General features: G+C 45.8%; 1 long non-coding RNA gene across 1 annotated transcript in view; it reads right to left on the bottom strand.

Moving 5' to 3' along the window:
* LOC130282521 (uncharacterized) overlaps positions 1 to 9,410 on the bottom strand; it is a 91,910-nt gene extending 82,500 nt beyond the window's left edge. Inside the window, exon 1 of the long non-coding RNA XR_008846433.1 lies at positions 9,045 to 9,410. This is a non-coding gene — a long non-coding RNA (uncharacterized LOC130282521). The remainder of the gene's footprint in view (positions 1 to 9,044) is intronic.
* Positions 9,411 to 19,523: the final 10,113 nt, after the last annotated feature.

The following is a 19,523-nucleotide window of genomic DNA, read 5'->3' as shown; positions in this document are numbered from 1 at the left end:
GGGGGGGGTGTAACTCTGCATATACCTATGGGAAAGAGGGGGTTACCTGGCTAACTACCTACCTGCCCTTTTACTGTGCAGGACACCAAGGAGGGCATTACTACAGTTTGTGGGCCTATAGATGGGAAGATTGTGTAGAGGAGGCCACTGAATATATGCAGAGTCTGACATGTTTTTCCTGCAGATGTTAAGAGATCCATATGGCGGTCTTATCCGGACGGAGAAGAAAAGGAAAGAGGATGCCGCTGATCAGAAAAGATGTAATTGTGAGTCCCAAAATGTAACTGTAATCACTTATATGGTATATACATCCTGTGTACAGCTGATATCTACCGCCATATGGTCCTGTATATAATCACTTATATTCTATACAGATCCTTTATAGTATACTGGTCTGTGTATAGTGGTATTATTCAGTACAGTATGGCGGTTATTGTGTGGTGGTATATATTTACTCCTTGTATACCAGTATTATTGGTCATGGAAATTTACCTACGTTAAAGTGTTTCTTATATATATAAATTTTTGTTTATTGTGTGTGGGATTTGGGTGGAATAGGAGTGTGGCAGAAGATTGACGAGCTGCAGAGCCTAGCAGGGGCCCTTGCCTTTTTTTGGTCCGGGGGCCCCGAGTGTTGTCAGTCCGCTCCTGGGGGGAGGGGAGGGAGGGGGTGTAATTAAGGGGGGGTGCGTGTGTGTGTGTGTGTGTGTGTGTGGGGGGGGGGGGGGGGTGCCAAACAAAGGGTCCGCCCCGGGTGCCAAATGCTCTAGGTACGCCCCTGATCCTCACTATACTGTACACATAACTAATCTCACTATACTGTACACATAACTATCTGTATGGCTCAGAGACCAGAGGGGTGTGGCCAGTCCAGAACTGCAGATAGCTTGGCATGATCCATTTGCAGACCTTGGGAAGAGATGATATACCCCAGGAATGGCAAAGAGGTACGCTCAAACGGACATTTCTCAATTTTGACGTAGAGGCGATTACTTCGGAATCGGGTGATAACTTGTCGGACATGGACTCGATGTTGATCCAGGTTAGAAGAAAAAATAAGGATATCATCCAGATATACTACAACACAAGTGTAGAGAAGGTCCCGGAAGATGTCGTTAACGAACTCCTGGAAGACTGCGGGTGTGTTACAAAGTCCAAAAAGCATCACTAAGTACTCAAAGTGACCGTCCCTGGTGTTAAATGGGGTCTTCCACTCGTCTCCTTTACGAATGTGGATCAGATTGTAGGCCCCGCGGAGATCCAACTTAGTGAAAATCTTGGCTCCTCTGAGACGATCAAACAGCTCGGAGATTAGAGGCAGAGGGTAACGGTTTTTAATGGTAATTTTATTGAGTCCTCTATAATCGATGCAGGGGCGGAGAGAACCATCCTTTTTAGACACAAAGAAAAAAAACGGCTCCAGCAGGCGAAGATGACTTCCTAATAAAACCTCTCTGTAAATTCTCATGTACATAGTCCGACATGGCATAAGTCTCTAGATGTGAGAGAGGATATATTCTGCCCCGAGGAGGAGTAGATCCCGGTAACAGGTCAATGGGACAATCATAAGGCCTGTGAGGAGGAAGAGTCTCCGCTTGTTTTTTTACAGAAGACGTCCGCAAACTGGCGGTAAGGCTTGGGGAGTCCTGGTGGCGGAGGAACTGGCGACACCCGTTTGATAGGAGCAGGCTTGAAGCGCTGGTCAGAGCAGGAGGAACCCCAGCGCAGAATCTCACGGGTGGACCAATTCAGGACAGGACAATGGCGTTTCAACCACGGTAAACCCAGCAGGAGTTCGGAAGAGCAGAAGGGAAGAACAAAAAATTCCAGAGTCTCGGTATGGAATATCCCAATGTCCATCCGCAGGGGCTGGGTGCGGTATTGTACCGTAGCAGAGAGTCTCTCCCCGTTGACCGTAGAAATAAGGAACGGCTTGGGCAGACGGGTTATAGGAATTTGATACTTGTCGACCAAGGAGGCGTGGATGAAGTTGCCGGCTGAGCCGGAATCCAAGAAAGCAGCAGCAGAGAAGAAAGATTTGGACAAAAGGAACAACTGCACGGATATTATGAGGCGTGGAGAGGAAGAATCCACACCTAGTAATGCCTCTCCCACATCCACTAGGTGCGAGGGTTTCCCGAACGTGGAGGACGAAGAGGACAGTCCTTAAGGAAGTGCTCGGTACTAGCGCAGTACAAACACAGGTTCTCGTCTCTACGGCGGCTCCATTCTTGCGGGGTCAGGCAAGACGGGTCCACCTGCATGGCCTGCACAGCTGAAGACCCGTAGACAGGTAGAGGTGGACGCTGGAACACTGGAGTCAGACGAGGGCAGCGTTTAGGACGAGCTTTTTCCTTTTCAAAATGGAGCTCCTCTTGTCTCTCGGAGAAACGTTTGTCAATCCTTGTGGCTAGCAAGATGAGGTCGCTCAGGGTGGTAAGCAGATCACGTGCAGCAAGGACGTCTTTAATGTCAGAATTAAGTCCCTTCTTAATGGAAGCACAAAGAGCTTCATTATTTCAGTTCAGCTCGGAGGCAAGGGTGCGGAACTGGATGGCATAGTCACCCACGGTAGAATTTCCTTGTGACAAGTTTAGCAAGGCAGTCTTTATAGAGGTAACCCGGGCAGGTTCCTCGAAAACACTACGAGACTCCTGACAAAAACTCTGGACAGAAGCGGTGGCTGGATCAGCGCGGTCCCAGAGCGGTGTAGCCCAGGCCAGGGCCCTCCCGGAGAGCAGACTGAGGATGAAGCCTACCTTGGCTCACTCAGACGGAAACTGGTCCGACAGTAGCTCGAGGTGAAGAGAGCACTGAGACAGGAACCCTCGGCATAGTCTAGATTCTCCGTCGTATTTGTCTGGTAGGGACAAACAGATTCTGGATCCAGTGGCAACTGCAGGCGGAGGAAATGCAGCAGGTGCAGACGGAGGTGCTGGCTGTTGCTGAGCAGGCAGGAGCTGTTGCATCATTGCGGTCAACTGGGCCAGCTGCTGACCTTTCTGGGCCACAATGGAGGTGTGGTCCGCTAGACTTGGCAGGGGAACATCAGCGGGATCCATGGCCGGATCTTACTGTCACATACCGGCAGGACAGGTAGTGGATCCTCTGGACCGGAGAGGCGATAGCATGGGTTGTACTGGAGGACCAGTTCTAACCAGTTACTGGTCTTCACCAGAGCCCGCCGCAAAGCAGGATGGATTTGCTGCGGCGGTAACTACCAGGTCGTATCCCCCAGTAACAACTTGACCTCTCTGGCAGCTGATAGCGTGGTACACAGGGAGCAGGCAAGAGCGTAGTCGGACGTAGCAGAGGTCAGGGCAGGCGGCAAGGGTTCACAGGCGAGTATATGGTAGCAACGGGTTCAGCAACGGGCAAGGCAACTATCACAGTAGGGAACGCTTTTTCTGAGGCACAAGGCACAAAGATCCGGCAAGGGCAGGAAGGGGCAGGTGCCTTTTATTGGGAAGAACAGTGGGAGGTGAGGAACCAGCGCACCAATCACCGGTGAGCTGGTCCTTTAAATTTACTGAAGTCGGCGCGCGCCCTAGATGGCGGGGCCGCGTGCCCCGGGATGCAGAGGAGCCGAGAGCCATGCGGGAACAGGATAGCCCGATAGGGACGCGGCGCGTGAGCGGGGACCAGCCGCCACGCCAGCCTCGTCTCTGCCACTGAGGGGCCTGTGCTCCCGGTCAGTGCGTCTGACCGGGAGACGCCGTAACCCAGGAGCGGAGGGCAGAGGCATCGGGTGCTCCAGTCCGAAGGTGAAGACTGGAGCGCTCGCTGTGACACTATCATTATGGTGGGAAGAGATGACAAGGGGCCTAAGTGACCTTGTATGATGGTGTCTGGGGCTGAGCCATCCATCAGATCATCACCTCCACTATGGGTGAACTGGATCGATCTCTGTTATATGGGATGTAGCTAAGAAGAACATTTTCCAATTTTTTATTCTTAGGAAGAAAATGTGGAAAGTGAATTTTAACCCTTTCCTGTCATGTCACATCAACCATCTTAGAAGTGAGCCCAGGAGCTGCCCTTGCCTCATAGTCATAACTGACCTCTTATGGCAGGCAGCAACGATCTTGCCATTAGATCCTGCAATAAAATATCTACCGGGCAAATTATTTGGTGCAGGTGTGGTCGAGGGGGATAATCGGCACCTCCACAGTATAAGTGGAGGTCTGTAATAACTGTGATGACGGCCAGAGGGTCCCTTGTGGACACCTCCACAGCAATGTAGCACCTGGGCAAGTGATTGGCTGATTGGCTGTCTGACGTGTTGACCCCATCTACAAGGAAGAGGACTGTAACGGAGGATGGAGCAGGATACCGGAGGCATCGGGGGAGCAGCTGTAGGTAAGTCTGGTTATTGTGATTTAATGCCATCAGCCTGGACACTTGTAACACCACATAAACCCTTAAGGGCCAAGACAAGGCTGTGTCAGTAAAGGCTTAAATGGTTTATTTTTTGGACAAAAGGAAATGCTCCACACTTGCCCATCTCCGATATAAGAGATTCTCACAACCAGGTTTCTAATTCTTACTGGTCACCTGATGGCGCAATTTTTATATTAACCCCTTAAGGCCATTTTTCACCTTAATGACTCAACCCTTTTTTGCAATTCTGACCACTGTCACTTTATGCATTAATAACTCTGGGATGCTTTTACCTATTATTCTGATTCCGAGAAAGTTTTTTCGCGACATATTCTACTTTAACATAGTGGTAAATTTTTGTCGTAACTTGCACCCTTTCTTGGTGAAAAATCCCCAAATTTCATGAAAATTTTGAAAATTTAGCATTTTTCTAACTATCTGCTTGTAAGGAAAATGGATATTCCAAATAAATGTTATATTGATTCACAAATACTATATGTGTACTTTATGTTGGCATCATAAGGTTGACATGTTTTTACTTTTTGAAGACATTAGAGGGCTTCAAAGTATAGCAGCAATTTTAAAAATGTTCATGAAAATTTCAAAATTGGAGATTTTCAGGGACCAGTTAAGATTGAAGTGGATTTGAGGGGCCTTTCTGTGAAAAATTCCCCATAAATGACCCCATTATAGAAACTACACCCCTCAAAAATGACATTCAGAAAGTTTGTTAACCCTTTAGGTGTTTCACAAGAATAGCAGCAAAGTGGAGAAAAATCAAAATCTTCATTTTTTACACTAACATGTTCTTGTAGCCCCATTTTTTTTAATTTTTAAAAGTGGTATTAGGTGAAAAAAAAATGTGTAGCCCAATTTCTCTCGAGTATGGAAATACCTCATATGTTGACATGAAGTGCTCTGCGGGCTCACAACATGACTCAAAAGGGAGAGAGCAACTGTGGGATTTTTGAAAACAAAGTTTGCTGTCACGGTTTTTGAGGGCCATGTTGCATTTAGGAAGCCCCCATGGTGCCAGAACAGCAAAAAAAAAAAAAAAAAAAAAAAAAACACAGGGCATACTATTTGGGAAACTACACCCCTCAAGGAACTTAACAAGGGGTATAGTGAGCCTTAACACCTCACAGGTGTTTGATGACTTTGCATTGCAGTTGGATGTGAAAATTAGATTTTTAACAATAAATTGATGGTGTTACCCCAAATTTTTCTTTTTCACAAGGGGAAATTGGAGAAAGTGAACCACAAAATTTGAAGCCAAATTTCTCCCAATTAAGAAAATGCCCCATATGTGGATGTTAAGTGCTCTGCTGGCGCACTACAGGTCTCAGAACAGAAAGAGCGCCATTGGTCTTTTGAAGAGAGAATTTTGCTGAAATTGAAGTCGGGGGTCCAATGATGCCAGAACAGAAGAAACCCCCCACATGTGATACCATTTTGGAAACTAGACCCCTCCAGGAACGTAACAAGGGTTATAGTGAGTACTTACACCCCACAGGATTTTTGAATAGTGGGCCGTAAAAGTGAAAAATTTGATTTTTAATACAAAATTTCTGGCATTAACCAATTTTTTTTTGTTTCACAAGTAGTAAGAGAAAATATGAGCCCAATTTCTCCAGAATAAGAATATACCCCATATATGGTGGTAAAGCTCTATGCGGTGTAAAACAGGGCTTAGGAGTGGGACAGCACCGATGAGATTTGAGGCCTAAAGTGGTGCTTTGCACTACAATGGTTGAGGTTCTGATGTAAAATAAAAAAATAAAAAATCCCGGCAAGTGACCACAATTTTGAAACTACACCCCTCAAGGAAGGTAACAAGGGGAACAGTGAGTACTTATACCTCACAGGTTTTTTGAACAGTGGGCCGTAAATTGAAAAAAATTATTTTATTACACTAAAATGCTTGGGTTACCCAGTTTTTTACATTTTCACAAGGGGTAATTGGAGTAATTGGGTTACAAATTTTGGAGGGCTTTTTCTCCTGACTATGGAAACAAATCCACATATGGGGTAACGTGCTGGACGGGCGCACAACAAGGCTCAGAAGTCATAGAGGTCTATGACGGTTACATGCATTCAGAGGAAAATACCAAAAATGAAACACCCACATGTGACCCCATTACAGAAAGTAACCCCCCTGAGGAAGAGGTATAGGGCTAAAGAGGACATTTTGAACGCACAGGTTTTGCCTAAATTTATTTTCCAGCAATGGATGAAGGGTAGCTTTTAAAAATTGCAATTTTCAACCTATGCTCTGCTTCATCTTTCTGGGAACAACTAACATGTGACTCCGAATTGTCGCCTGGAAATACGACAGAGCTCAGCGAGAACTCTTCGCATTTGAGGCGAATGTTTGTTACGGACCTAACAGTTACATACATTCAGAGGAAAATATATGAAAGGAACACCCACATGTGAGAATATTACAAACAGTACACCCCCTAGGGAAGGTGTATAGGGTGAAGTGGAGATTTGGAACTGATGGTGCTCTCTAAATAAATTTTTCCGGAATGGATGAAGTGTACTATGGGGGGGATTGCAATTTTAATACTGATATGCCAATTCCCAGAATGATTACCCAGAGAATAGCCAAAAGTAAAAATTATGGAGTGTGCTGGGGTAGTGAAATAATACTGTTATTCAGAATAACATGCAGATTACCGGCATCGCTCTTAGAATCACTGCCGCACAGCAGCACAATGACAGAGCCTGGAGGTGGCATCAGTGTGAGGAGACCATATAGTGGATGAATGACACAGCTTGGATGAGGCTGAAGCATGAGGACACCATATAGTGGCTGAATGACATAGCGTGGAGGTGTTGGCAGCATGAGGACACCATATAGTGACTGAATGACACAGCGTGGAGGTGTTGGCAGCATGAGGAGACCATATAGTGGCTGAATGACACAGCATGGAGGTGTTGGCAGCATGAGGACACCATATAGTGGATGAATGGCACAGCCTGGAGTTGCCAGCAGCATGAGTAGGCACTAGACCTTCAAAATCCCTAAGATTAAAAGATGAATTTAGAAATTTAAACCGGAAATTTTGGATAGCGGGTGCTACCCATGATAAAATTTGAATTTCCCAGACCCAGGCCCAGCAGCGCCATCAGTAATCCAAATATTGACTGAATGACACAGCCTGGAGTTGGCTGATGCATGAGTACACACCAGGGCTTCACAATTCCCCCAATCAAACACAACGATTTTAGAAGTTTTTGAAGAAGATTTTGGATAGCGTGTGCTTCCTATGAGAAAATTTTAAATTACCAGACCCAGGCCCAGCAGCGCCATCAGTAAACCATATATTGACTGAATGACACAGCCTGGAGTGGGCTGATGACTGAGTACACACCAGGGCTTCACAATCCCCCCCAATCAAACACAACAATTTTAGAAGTTTTTGAAGAAGATTTTGGATAGCGGGTGCTATCTATGAGAAAATTTTAAATTCCCAGACCCAGGCCCAGCAGCGGCATAAGTAAACCATATATTGCCTGAATGACAGCCTGGAGTTGGCTGATGCATGAGTACACACCAGGGCTTCACAGTCCCTAAGGAGCAGTAAAAAAGGTTGGGGCGCTCTCTCGTGGGTGATGGGGGCGTGGTAGAATTCTCAGGAACCACTGCACTCTGGGTGGTGTGATGTCCTGCTGAGGTTGTCAACGGTGACAGCACCTCACCTGGCGAGTCTGAAGTGGAAAGTAGTAGCGGCAGTTGTGCTGCTCGAGACCCCCTGTCCGTGACCGCGAGGGGGTACGGAAATATTACAACCAGGAAAAGGAGAGTAGAAAATGGGGGTACTAGATGAGCACTACTGCTGAAATAAAAGGATGTGGAACGCCAATAAAGCACAGGACAGTTTATTATGGTTTAGAACAAACGGACAACGCGTTTCGGCACCAGCATGTGCCTTCTTCAGGTCCAAAAATAAATGCTATAAGGATAGCACAATGGGTACAAGGATACGTCATTACACATGAAAGTGAGGGTATTAAGAATTTGTTGTAAAGTCTGTGTGTATACACGTATATATATATATATATATATATATATATATATATATGTGTGTGTAAAAGAATCTACAGGGTAGGGGGAACAACAGAGGTATATATATGGCAGATAAAAATGGATAAAAACATGTGTACATATCTTATTAAAAGCATATATATATATATATATATATATATTATAGTGGGAGTCTATATGTATGTCTAGGAGACTTATAAGCTTAGTGTGCAGTCAGTACACAATATGCAGGTGTATGTACATGGAAATACACATGCTGAAAAACAAAGTTCAATTGTAATATATTTCATATGAACAAATAGTCCAAAATAAGTCCAACAGTGTCCAAAGGTATTATATATCCCTGGTAGAGATATGCGTGAAAATAAATGGGCAGGAAAAACACAATCCCATAGATATGTCGGAAAAACAGGGTCCTATGCAGGGGTACCAAGTTCCATTGCTGCAGAGGTTATTGGCATCACGGGGGGGGGGGGGGGGGTTTGTCCAAACATGTGTGTCCAGACAATTTCCAGAGTGGGATAGGTCCTAGGTTAGGAAGGGGGGGGGGGTATAAGGGGACAAGCAAAGCATGAATAGAAGGGGGGGGGGGGAGAACGTTGGTAGTACTTACATTATGGCGCCCTGAAGCCTATGTTGTGCTGTGGTGGCGTGGCTGTGTTGATCGCGGCGTCCTGCCTTATATATGAGCGCTGGTGGGAGTAACCGGAAGTGCACGATGTGCAACTTCCGGTCCGGCGTGCGGCAGCTGAATGAGCTGCGCGATCAGAGACAGCGGGAGGCGCGTGTGGCGCTCCATGGTGGGCAAAGTGGTGTATTACAGTGTGATGCTGGAAGAAGGAGGAGGGGGGAGAACATGAGGAGAAAGAATGGGGTAAAAGGGGAGGAGTGAAAAATGGAGAAGAAAGCAGAAGGAAGCAGAACAAGGATGAGAAATGATGATAGTGAAGAACATAAGGACTGTGTGGTGTATTACAGTGTGATGCTAGAAGAAGGAGGAGGGGGGAGAACATGAGGAGAAAGAATGGGGTAGAAGGGGAAGAGGAGGAGTGAAAAATGGAGAAGAAAGCGGAAGGAAGCAGAAAAAAGGATGATAAATGATGAAAGTGAAGAACATAAGGAAAGGGAAACAAAATGGGAGCTGGAGAGAATGTGGAGTGGGGGATAGGAATAGTGGGACAGAGGGAAAAAGTGATCTAAGTAGAAAGCATCAGGAGGGGGGCAGGGTATCAGAGGAAATGGGAACTGGAGAGAATGGAAAGTGGAGGGATAGGAACAGTGGGACAGAGGGAAAGGTGGGTGATGGTGGAGGAGGAATGGAACTCCAAACTGAAAAAAAAATTTTGTCAAAGATTTCTCATTGGTAGCACCCGCTATCCAAAAATTTGAAATTTCCAGAACCAGGCCCCACCCCTGCGGCATCAGTAACCCATATATTGCCTGCATGACACAGCCTGGAGTCAGTGGCGGATCCAGGGGGGGTGGGCAACGGGGCAATTGCTCCCCCCCCGAGATTGCTGTCCCCCGCCCCCTAGAATGGTGGAGCCGAAGCTGTAAGCTTCCACTCCACCATTCACTAACCTAGGCAGTCTCACACGCTGCAGGGGATTTGGGATTTGGAATATGTGCCACTGTTAAGGGCACTGTATCGGAGGGGGAGGGGGATTTAAAAACTTAGGGGGGGGGGGAGAAAGGGGAATTTTTTATGTGAGGTGCTGCAGGGCAAAGCACTGGGGGCACTATATGTTAAGAGCACATGACAGGGGGACCCCCTGTGCTGTGCCCCTCACATATAATGCCCCCTGTGCTGTGCCCACACATATAAATTATATGTGTGGGGGGCACAGCACAGGGGGCATTATATGTGTGGGGCACAGCACAGGGGGTATTATATGTGTGGGGCACAGCACAGGGGGCATTTTATGATATATTGCCCCCTATTCTGTGCCCCACACATATAATACCCCATGTGCTGTGCCCCACACATATAATGCCCCCTGTGCTGTGCCCCCCACACATATAATTTATATGTGTGGGCACAGCACAGGGGGCATTATATGTGAGGGGCACAGCACAAAGGGCATTATATGTGTGGGGCACAGCACAGGGGGCATTATGTGTGGGGCATAGCACAGGGGGCATTATATCATATAATGCCCCCTGTGCTGTGCCCCACACATAATGCCCCCTGTGCTGTGCCCCACACATATAATGCCCCCTGTGCTGTGCCCCACACATAATGTCCCCTGTGCTGTTCCCCTCACATATAATGCCCGTGCTGTGCCCCACACATATAATGCCCCTTTTTCTGTGCCCATCACATATAATGCCCCCTGTGCTGTGCCCCACACATATAATGCCCCCTGTGCTGTGCCCCTCACAAATAATGCCCCCATCATGCGCCCCTCATATATAATGCCCCCATCCTGTGCCCCTCATATATAATGCACCATCATGCGCCCCTCACATATTATGCCCCCTGTCCTGTGCCCCTCACATATAATGCTTCTGTCATGTGCCCCAAACATATAATGCCCCCTGTGCTGTGCCCCTCACATATAATGCCCCCTGACTGGACAGGACAGGGGGCATTATATGTGAGGGGCGCATGATGAGGGCATTATATGTGAGGGGCAAAGAACGGGGGCATTATATGTGAAGGGCACAGCACGGGGCATTATATGGGAGGGGTGCATGATGGGGGCATTATATGTGAGGAGCAAAGAACGGGGCATTATATGTGAAGGGCACAGCACAGGGGGCATTATATGTGTGGGGCATATGACAGGAGCATTATATGTGAGGGGCACAGCATGGGGGGCATTATATGTGAGGGGCACAGCACAGGGGGCATTATATGTGAGGGGAACAGCACAGGGGGCATTATATGTGAGGGGGACAGCACAGGGGGCATTATATGTGAGGGACGCATGATGGGGGCATTATATGTGAGGGGCAAAGAACGGGGAATTATATGTGAAGGGCACAGCACAGGGGGCAATATCTGTTAGGGGCACAGGGCATTATTATGTGGGGGGAACAGGACGGGTCATAATTATTATATGTAGGGGCACAAGATGGGGCATTATTACTATATGTGAAGGCACAGAGTGTTTTGCATTTCAGAAGTATATTGTAGATTATGAGGAATTTCTGGGGTGGTACATTTTTTTATGGGCCACAATACATTTGGGTATTTTATTCAGAGGTTGCACTGCACAGCAAGTTATATTCAGAGAGTGCAGTGTGTGGTAGTATTAAATTTAGAGGGTACAGTGTGTGGTAGTATTATATTCAGAGAGTGCAGTGTGTGGTAGTATTATATACAGAGGGTACAGTGTGTGGTAGTATTCTATTCAGAGAGTGCAGTGTGTGGTAGTATTACATTTAGAGGGCACAGTGTGTGGTAGTATTAAATTTAGAGGGCACAGTGTGTGGTAGTATTATATTCAGAGAGTGCAGTGTGTGGTAGTATTCTATTCAGAGAGTGCAGTGTGTGGTAGTATTAAATTTAGAGGGCACAGTGTGGTAGTATTATATTCAGAGAGTGCAGTGTGTGGTAGTATTATATTCAGAGAGTGCAGTGTTTGTTAGTATTAAATTTAGAGGGCACAGTGTGTGGTAGTGTTATATTCAGAGGGCACAGTGTGTGGTAGTATTATATTTAGATGGCGCAGTGTGTGGTAGTATTATATTCAGAGGGTACGGTGTGTGATAGTATTATATTCAGAGGGTACGGTGTTAGGCGGTATTATATTCAGAGGGTACAGTGTGTTGTATATTCAGGAGGTACAGTGTGTCAGAATTATATTCAGAAGGTATGTGCCAGTATTATATTCGAAGAATACAGTGTTTGGCAGTATTATAATAATTATTGTTTTCCTATAGAGGATCAGAATCCGCTGACATAGTGAGGAGACGTCTGGGCATCAAGTTCTGCAGGGAGAACATTTAGCTGAAACAAGTCCCGGCGGTATATACATCTGAATTAGATAAGGAAAGACTATAGAGAAGACGTCACCTGTAATCACTGATGTCATTCTGTATCCTCCTGTGTGTGTCCCATCAGAGCTGTAGTCACTGAAGAAGTTCTGCAGTAATGATGGGTGAAACAACAACTCCCAGCATCCCCTTACCACTACTTAGGTCATACTGGAAGCTGTAGTTTTAAATGGTAAAAACTTCTTTAGCACTTTCCCATTCTGTGGCAATTGGTATATTTGATAATTATTCTGACATGTGAACACGGCCTAAGAGTCTTAACCCCTTAAGGACCCAGCCATTTTACACCTTAGGACCCGGCCATTTTTTGAACATCTGACCACTGTCACTTTAAACATTAATAACTCTGGAATGCTTTTACTTATCAATCTGATTCCGAGATTGTTTTTTCGTGACATATTCTACTTTAACATAGTGGTAAAATTTTGTGGTAACTTGCATCCTTTCTTGGTGAAAAATCCCAAAATTTGATGAAAAATTTGAAAATTTAGCATTTTTCTAACTTTGAAGCTCTCTGCTTGTAAGGAAAATGGATATTCCAAATATTTATTTTATTTTATTCACATATACAATATGTCTACTTTATGTTTGCAACATAGAATTGACATGTTTTTACTTTTGGAAGACATCAGAGGGCTTCAAAGTTCAGCAGCAATTTTCCAATTTTTCACAAAATTTTCAAACTCACTATTTTTCAGGGACCAGTTCAGGTTTGAAGTGGATTTGAAGGGTCTTCATATTAGAAATACCCCACAAATGACCCCATTATAAAAACCGCACCCCCCAAAGTATTCAAAATGACATTCAGTCAGCGTTTTAACCCTTTAGGTGTTTCACAGGAATAGCAGCAAAGTGAAGGAGAAAATTCACAATCTTCATTTTTTACACTTGCATTTTCTTGTAGACCCAATTTTTGAATTTTTACAAGGGGTAAAAGGAGAAAATGTATACTTTTATTTGTAGCCCAATTTCTCTCGAGTAAGCACATACCTCATATGTCTATGTAAAGTGTTCGGCGGGCGCAGTAGAGGGCTCAGAAGGGAAGGAGCGACAAGGGGATTTTGGAGAGTACGTTTTTCAGAAATGGTTTTTGGGGGGCATGTTGCATTTAGGAAGCCCCTATGGTGCCAGAACAGCAAAAAAAAACACATGCCATACCATTTTGGAAACTAGACCCCATGAGGAACGTAACAAGGAATTAAGTGAGCCTTAATACCCCACAGGGGTTTCACGACTTTTGCATATGTAAAAAAATAAAAATAAATTTTCACTAAAATGTGTGTTTCCCCCCAAATTTCACATTTTTGCAAGGGTTAATAGCAGAAAATACCCCCCAAAATTTGTAACCCCATCTCTTCTGAGTATGGAGGTACCCCATAAGTTGGCATGAAGTGCATTACGGGCGAACTACAATGCTCAGAAGAGAAGGAGTCATATTTGGCTTTTTGAGAGCAAATTTTGCTCGGGGGCATGTCGCATTTAGGAAGCCCCTATGGTGCCAGGACAGCAAAATAACCCCCACATGGCATACCATTTTGGAAACTAGACCCCTTGAGGAATGTAACAAGGGGTACAGTGAGCATTTACCCCCCACTGGTGTCTGTCAGATCTTTGGAACAGTGGGCTGTACAAAATTTTTTATTTGCACAGCCCATTGTTCCAAAGATCTGTCAGACACCAGTGGGGTGTAAATTCTCACTGCACCCCTCATTACATTCCGTGAGGGGTGTAGTTTCCGAAATGAGGTCACATGTGTTTTTTTTTTCTTTTTTGCGTTTGTCAAAACCGCTGTAATAATCAGCCACCCCTGTGCAAATCACCTCAAATGTACATGGTGCACTCTCCCTTCTGGGCCTTGTTGTGCGCCCCCAGAGCACTTTGCGCCCACATATGGGGTATCTCCGTACTCGGGAGAAATTGCATTACAAATCCCTTTACCTCTTGTCAAAATGAAAAGTATAAGGCAACACCAGCATGTTAGTGTAAAAAATATTTTTTTTTTACACCAACATGCTGATGTAGACCCCAACTTCCCCTTTTCATAAGGGGTGAAAAGTGAAAAATCCCCCCAAAATTTGTTAGGCAATTTCTCCCGAGTACGGCGATACCCCATATGTGACCCTAAACTGTTTCCTTGAAATACGACAGGGCTCCGAAGTGAGAGCGCCGTGCGCATTTGAGGCCTGAATTAGGGATTTGCATAGGGGTGGACATAGGGGTATTCTACGCCAGTGATTCCCAAACAGGGTGCCTCCAGCTGTTGCAAAACTCCCAGCATGCTTGGACAGTCAACGGCTGTCCGGCAATACTGGGAGTTGTTGTTTTGCAACAGCTGGAGGCTCCATTTTGGAAACAGTGGCGTACCAGACGTTTTTCATTTTTATTGGGGAGGGGAGGGGGCTGTGTAGGGGTATGTGTATATGTAGTGTTTTTTACTTTTTATTTTATTTTGTGATAGTATAGTGTAGTGTAGTGTTTTTAGGAGACAGTCACGCGGGCGGGGATTACAGCGAGTTTCCCGCTGCGAGTTTGAGCTGCCGCGCAAAATTTGCTGCATCGCAAACTTGCAGCCTGATACTCACTGTAAGCCCCTGCCCATGTGAATGTACCCTGTACATTCACAGGGGGGGGGGGCCTCCAGCTGGTGCAAAACTACAACTCCCAGCATGCACAGTCTATCAGTGCATGCTGGCAGTTATAGTTTTGCAACAGCTGGAGGCACACGGGTTGGGAAACACTGAGTTAGGAAACAGACAATGTTTCCCAACCAGTGTGCCTCCAGTTGTTGCAAAACCACAACTCCCAGCATGCCCAGGCAGCCGAAGGGCATATTGGGAGTAGTGGTTACGTAACAGCTGGAGGAGAACAGTTTGGGGACCACTGTGTAGTGGTGTCCAAGCTGCAGCCCTCCAGATGTTGCAAAACTACAACTCCCAGTATGCCAAAACTGTCCAGGCATGCTGGGAGTTGTAGTTCTGCAACATCTGAAGGGCCAGATGTTACAGAACTACAACTCCCAGCATGCCTGGACAGTAAGGGCATGCTGAGGATGTGTAGTTTTGCAACATCTGGAAGGGCACAGTGGTCTCCAAACTGTGGACCTCCAGATGTTGCAAAACTGCAACTCCCAGCATGCCCAGACGCCAAGGGCTGTCTGGGCATGCTGGGAGTTGTAGTTTACAGGGTCCCATTACAGCAATGCACGTCGCTTTACGGCGACGTGCATTGCTGTAAAGGGCCCGACCACGGCTGAAGATCCACTCACCTGTCGCCGCCGCCGCCTTCTTCCTCGCCGGGATCCGGGTCTTCAGGGACGAGGTAAGTACCGGGGCCAGTCCCCAGCACTCCCCCGTCCCCCGCCGCGTCCTCCGGTCTTCCTCCCGTCCTCTCCGGACTTCAAGGGGCCGGGCAGGACGGGAGGAAGTAACCGCCCCCCCCCCCTGCGATTGGTCGGTTAGTTAACCGACAGATCGCAGGGTATAGGAGGAGGTGGCAGGTTTGCCACCTCGCTCCTATACGTTAGCATGGTCCTGGCTGTCTGTGACAGCCGGGATCATGCGAAATTACCGGGCGGTCGGGTCCCAGAGACCCGATCAGCCCGGTATCGCCGCAGATCGCAAGGGCAATTTCCCTTGCGATTTGCGGCGATCGCCGACATGGGGGGCCTACATGGCCCCCCTCGGCGTTTGCCCTGGATGCCTGCTGAAGCATTTCAGCAGGCATCCGCTTCCGATCTCTGCCCGGGGCGCGGCAGAGACCGGAGAAACACCAGGACGTACTAGTACGTCCTGGGTCCTTAAAGCCCAGGGTGCCAGGACGTTCTAGTACGTCCTGGGTCCTTAAGGGGTTAAACAAGGTTAGGACTGTATGATACATTTAATAATATTGTAAGCAACATCTTGTTTTCTGTCTGCCAACACAAAATACTCTAATAGTGCCCCTCCCGAGACTCCACTCTGGATCCGCCCCTGCCTGGAATTGGCTGATGCAAGAGTACACACCAGGGCTTCACAATCCCCCCAAAAAACAACACAATATATTAAATTTTTGACAAAGATTTCTCATTGGTAGCACCCGCTATCCAAAAATTAGAAATTTCCAGACCCAGGCCCCACCTCTGCGGCATCAGGAACCCATATATTGCCTGTAGGACACAGCCTGGAGTTGGCTGATGCACCAGTACACACCCGGGCTTCACAATCCCCTCCAAAAAACAACAAAATTTTAGAAATGTTTTAAAGAAATACCTTTGTGTAAGAACAAGCGCATATACAACAGTTCACAAGACTCTATAATGCAGGACGGTCGACCACCCAAACTCAAAAATAATAAATCACACAATGTTTGAAATTTTTTTACAAAAACTAATTCAATATGTGTTTAAGCGCATCTGTCTCCAAAAGATCAGATCACCAAAGGACTTTTTTCACCCAAAATGATGATGCAAAGTTAATCCCTGTCCGTTTTCTTTATTTTTATTTTCATTAAAAAAATCACACGCAACAAGCATTCCGTTGTGTAACGATTAGCATTCTGGAAAATTAAATAATCAGTAAATAAAAAAAAAACACTACCCAAGAGTGTTTAATTACCCCATACATTGCACCAGGAGTAGTCAAGAGTAGGCCTCAGCAGTACCCAAGAGGCTTTAATAACCCCCTACCTTTCCACGATCAATTGCGAGATCGAGCAATACCAGGTGTGTTATGCCCTCTGATTTCCGGGGCCGCAGGCACGCTCCACTGAACGGATTAGCGTGTCTCTATCTTTCATCGACCGGTGCTGGTAACCCGCTAACTCCCGGAAAGGTAAGCTGCCGCGAAGCAGGTGGTCTCCCTCGGGCACGTTTGGCTCAAGAATTTCAACTACTGCCACACCACGCTGACTGCAAACAATGCTACCGCCTTGCTGACTCAAGGGCAACCTGCAACTCTCTTCTCCCGATGATGAACCCCTTTCTCCTGAGATCGAGCAATAACAGGTGTGTTATGCCCTCAGATGTCCGGGGCCGCAGGCGCGCTCCACTGAACGGATTAGGGTGTGTCCATCTTTTTTTGTTATCTACAATTGATCACTGAGTGATCACTAGAACCCTAAATTTATAAATTTAAAATATAACTTTTATTGCCAATCCATTTAAAATTCCAGTGTATATGTCTCCAGTTAATTGCTGCAATAACATATCAGCTGCATGTAACCACATGCTAGTGTTTGATGTATGATTCCATTGCCTCGGCTGCAGTCCGATAAAGCACTGCTTGTGGTGAAACGTCGGGGAGGGTTTATGTGTGATCGTTTTTAACTACAGTGTGCTCCTAGTTTAAATTACCAGTCGGACTGCAGCCGAGGCAATGGAATCATACATCAACATCAGTAAATTAACCCTCCACCCATTGGTCCTTTTTGTTGTCATCTTTTTTTGTAGCACCTGCAATCCAAAAATTTTAAATTCCCAGACCCAGGCCCCACCTCTGCGGCATCAGGAACCCATTTATTGCCTGAAGGACAAAGCCTGGAGTTGGCTGATGCACCATTACACACAGGGCTTCACAATCCGCCCCAAAATCAACAAAATTGTATACATTTTTTTTAAATTTACAACTTTGTGTAAGCACAAGCGCATAGCCAACATTTCAGAAGACTCTATAAGGCAGGACGGTGGACCACCCAAAGACTTTCTTCTCAAAAATAATGAAACACACAATTGTTGAATTTAAAAAAAAAAATTTGAAATTCCTAGACCCAGGCCCCACCTCAGCTGCATCAGTAACCCATAGATTGCCTGAAAGACACAGCCTGGAGTTGGCTGATGCACGAGTACACACCCGGGCTTCACAATCCACCCCAAAAAAACGCAATTTTAAAATTAAAATTGTCTGACAAAATACCTTTTTGTTAAAACAAGCGCATATACAGCAGTTCAGAAGACTCTATAATGCAGGACGGTGGACCACCCAAAGACATTCTTCTATAATATAATAAACCACACAATATGTTCAATTTTTTTAAATAATTGAAATTCCAAGACCAAGGCCCCACCTCTGCTGCATCAGTAACCCATATATTGCCTAACGGACACAGACTGGATTTGACTGATGCACGAGTACACACTACACACCTGTCACCCGGGCTTCACAATCCACCCTAAAAAAACGCAAAATTTTATCGAAATTGTCTGACGAAATACCTTTTTTTTTTTTAAAAACAAGCGCATATGCAGCAGTTCAGAAGACTCTATAATGCAGGACGGTGGACCACCCAAAGACATTCTTCTATAATATAATAAACCACACAATGTTTGAAATTTGGTTAAAAAAATTATTACATGTGTGTAAGCGCATCTGTCTCCAAAAAATCAGATGACAAAAGGATTCTAATCGCCAAAAATGATTAAGCAAAGTTAATCCCTCTCCATCTATTTATTTTTTTTTCATTAAAAAATCACACGCAACAAGCGTTCCGTTGTGTAACGGTTAGCATTCTGCAAAATTCAATTTTATTACTGATAAAATTACCAGTAAATTTAACAATAACACTACCCAAGAGTGTTTAATTACCCCATACATTGCACCAGGATCAGTCAGGAGTAGGCTTCAGCAGTACCCAAGAGGCTTTAATAACCCCTTACCTTGCCCAATCAATTGCGAGATCGAGCAATAACAGGTGTGTTATGACCTCAGATGTCCTGGGCCGCACTAGCGCTCCACTGAACGGATTAGCGTGTCTCTATCTTTCAAGGACAGGTGCGTGTTGCACGCTGAAACCAGTTTGTGATAGGGATCTGTGATTGCAATTATTTAATCTTAAAACGAGGAATTACCAGTAAGTGAGGGTCATAAGCTGGCGTTTATTTAGTCCCTGCCCTTTGTACACACCGCCCGTCACTATAAGCGATTGGATTAGTTAGTGAGTTGGTTAGTGAGGTCCTCGGATTGGCCCAGGCGGGGTAGGAGAAGGCCCTGGCAGAGCTACTGCTAAACATCCAAAAATGTAAGGCCCAAGGCCAGAGGCACCAGGGAGGCAAGTAGTTCCTGAAAGACACAGAATGAGTCTGGAGCATGCATTTGCAGTACCCAAGAGGTTTTCATAT

Source organism: Hyla sarda, chromosome 7 (genome assembly GCF_029499605.1).
Source record: "Hyla sarda isolate aHylSar1 chromosome 7, aHylSar1.hap1, whole genome shotgun sequence".
In the NCBI taxonomy this organism is placed as follows: domain Eukaryota; kingdom Metazoa; phylum Chordata; class Amphibia; order Anura; family Hylidae; genus Hyla; species Hyla sarda.
Note: the sequence above shows the minus strand (reverse complement) of the source record. Positions and strands in the feature narration are given on the sequence as shown.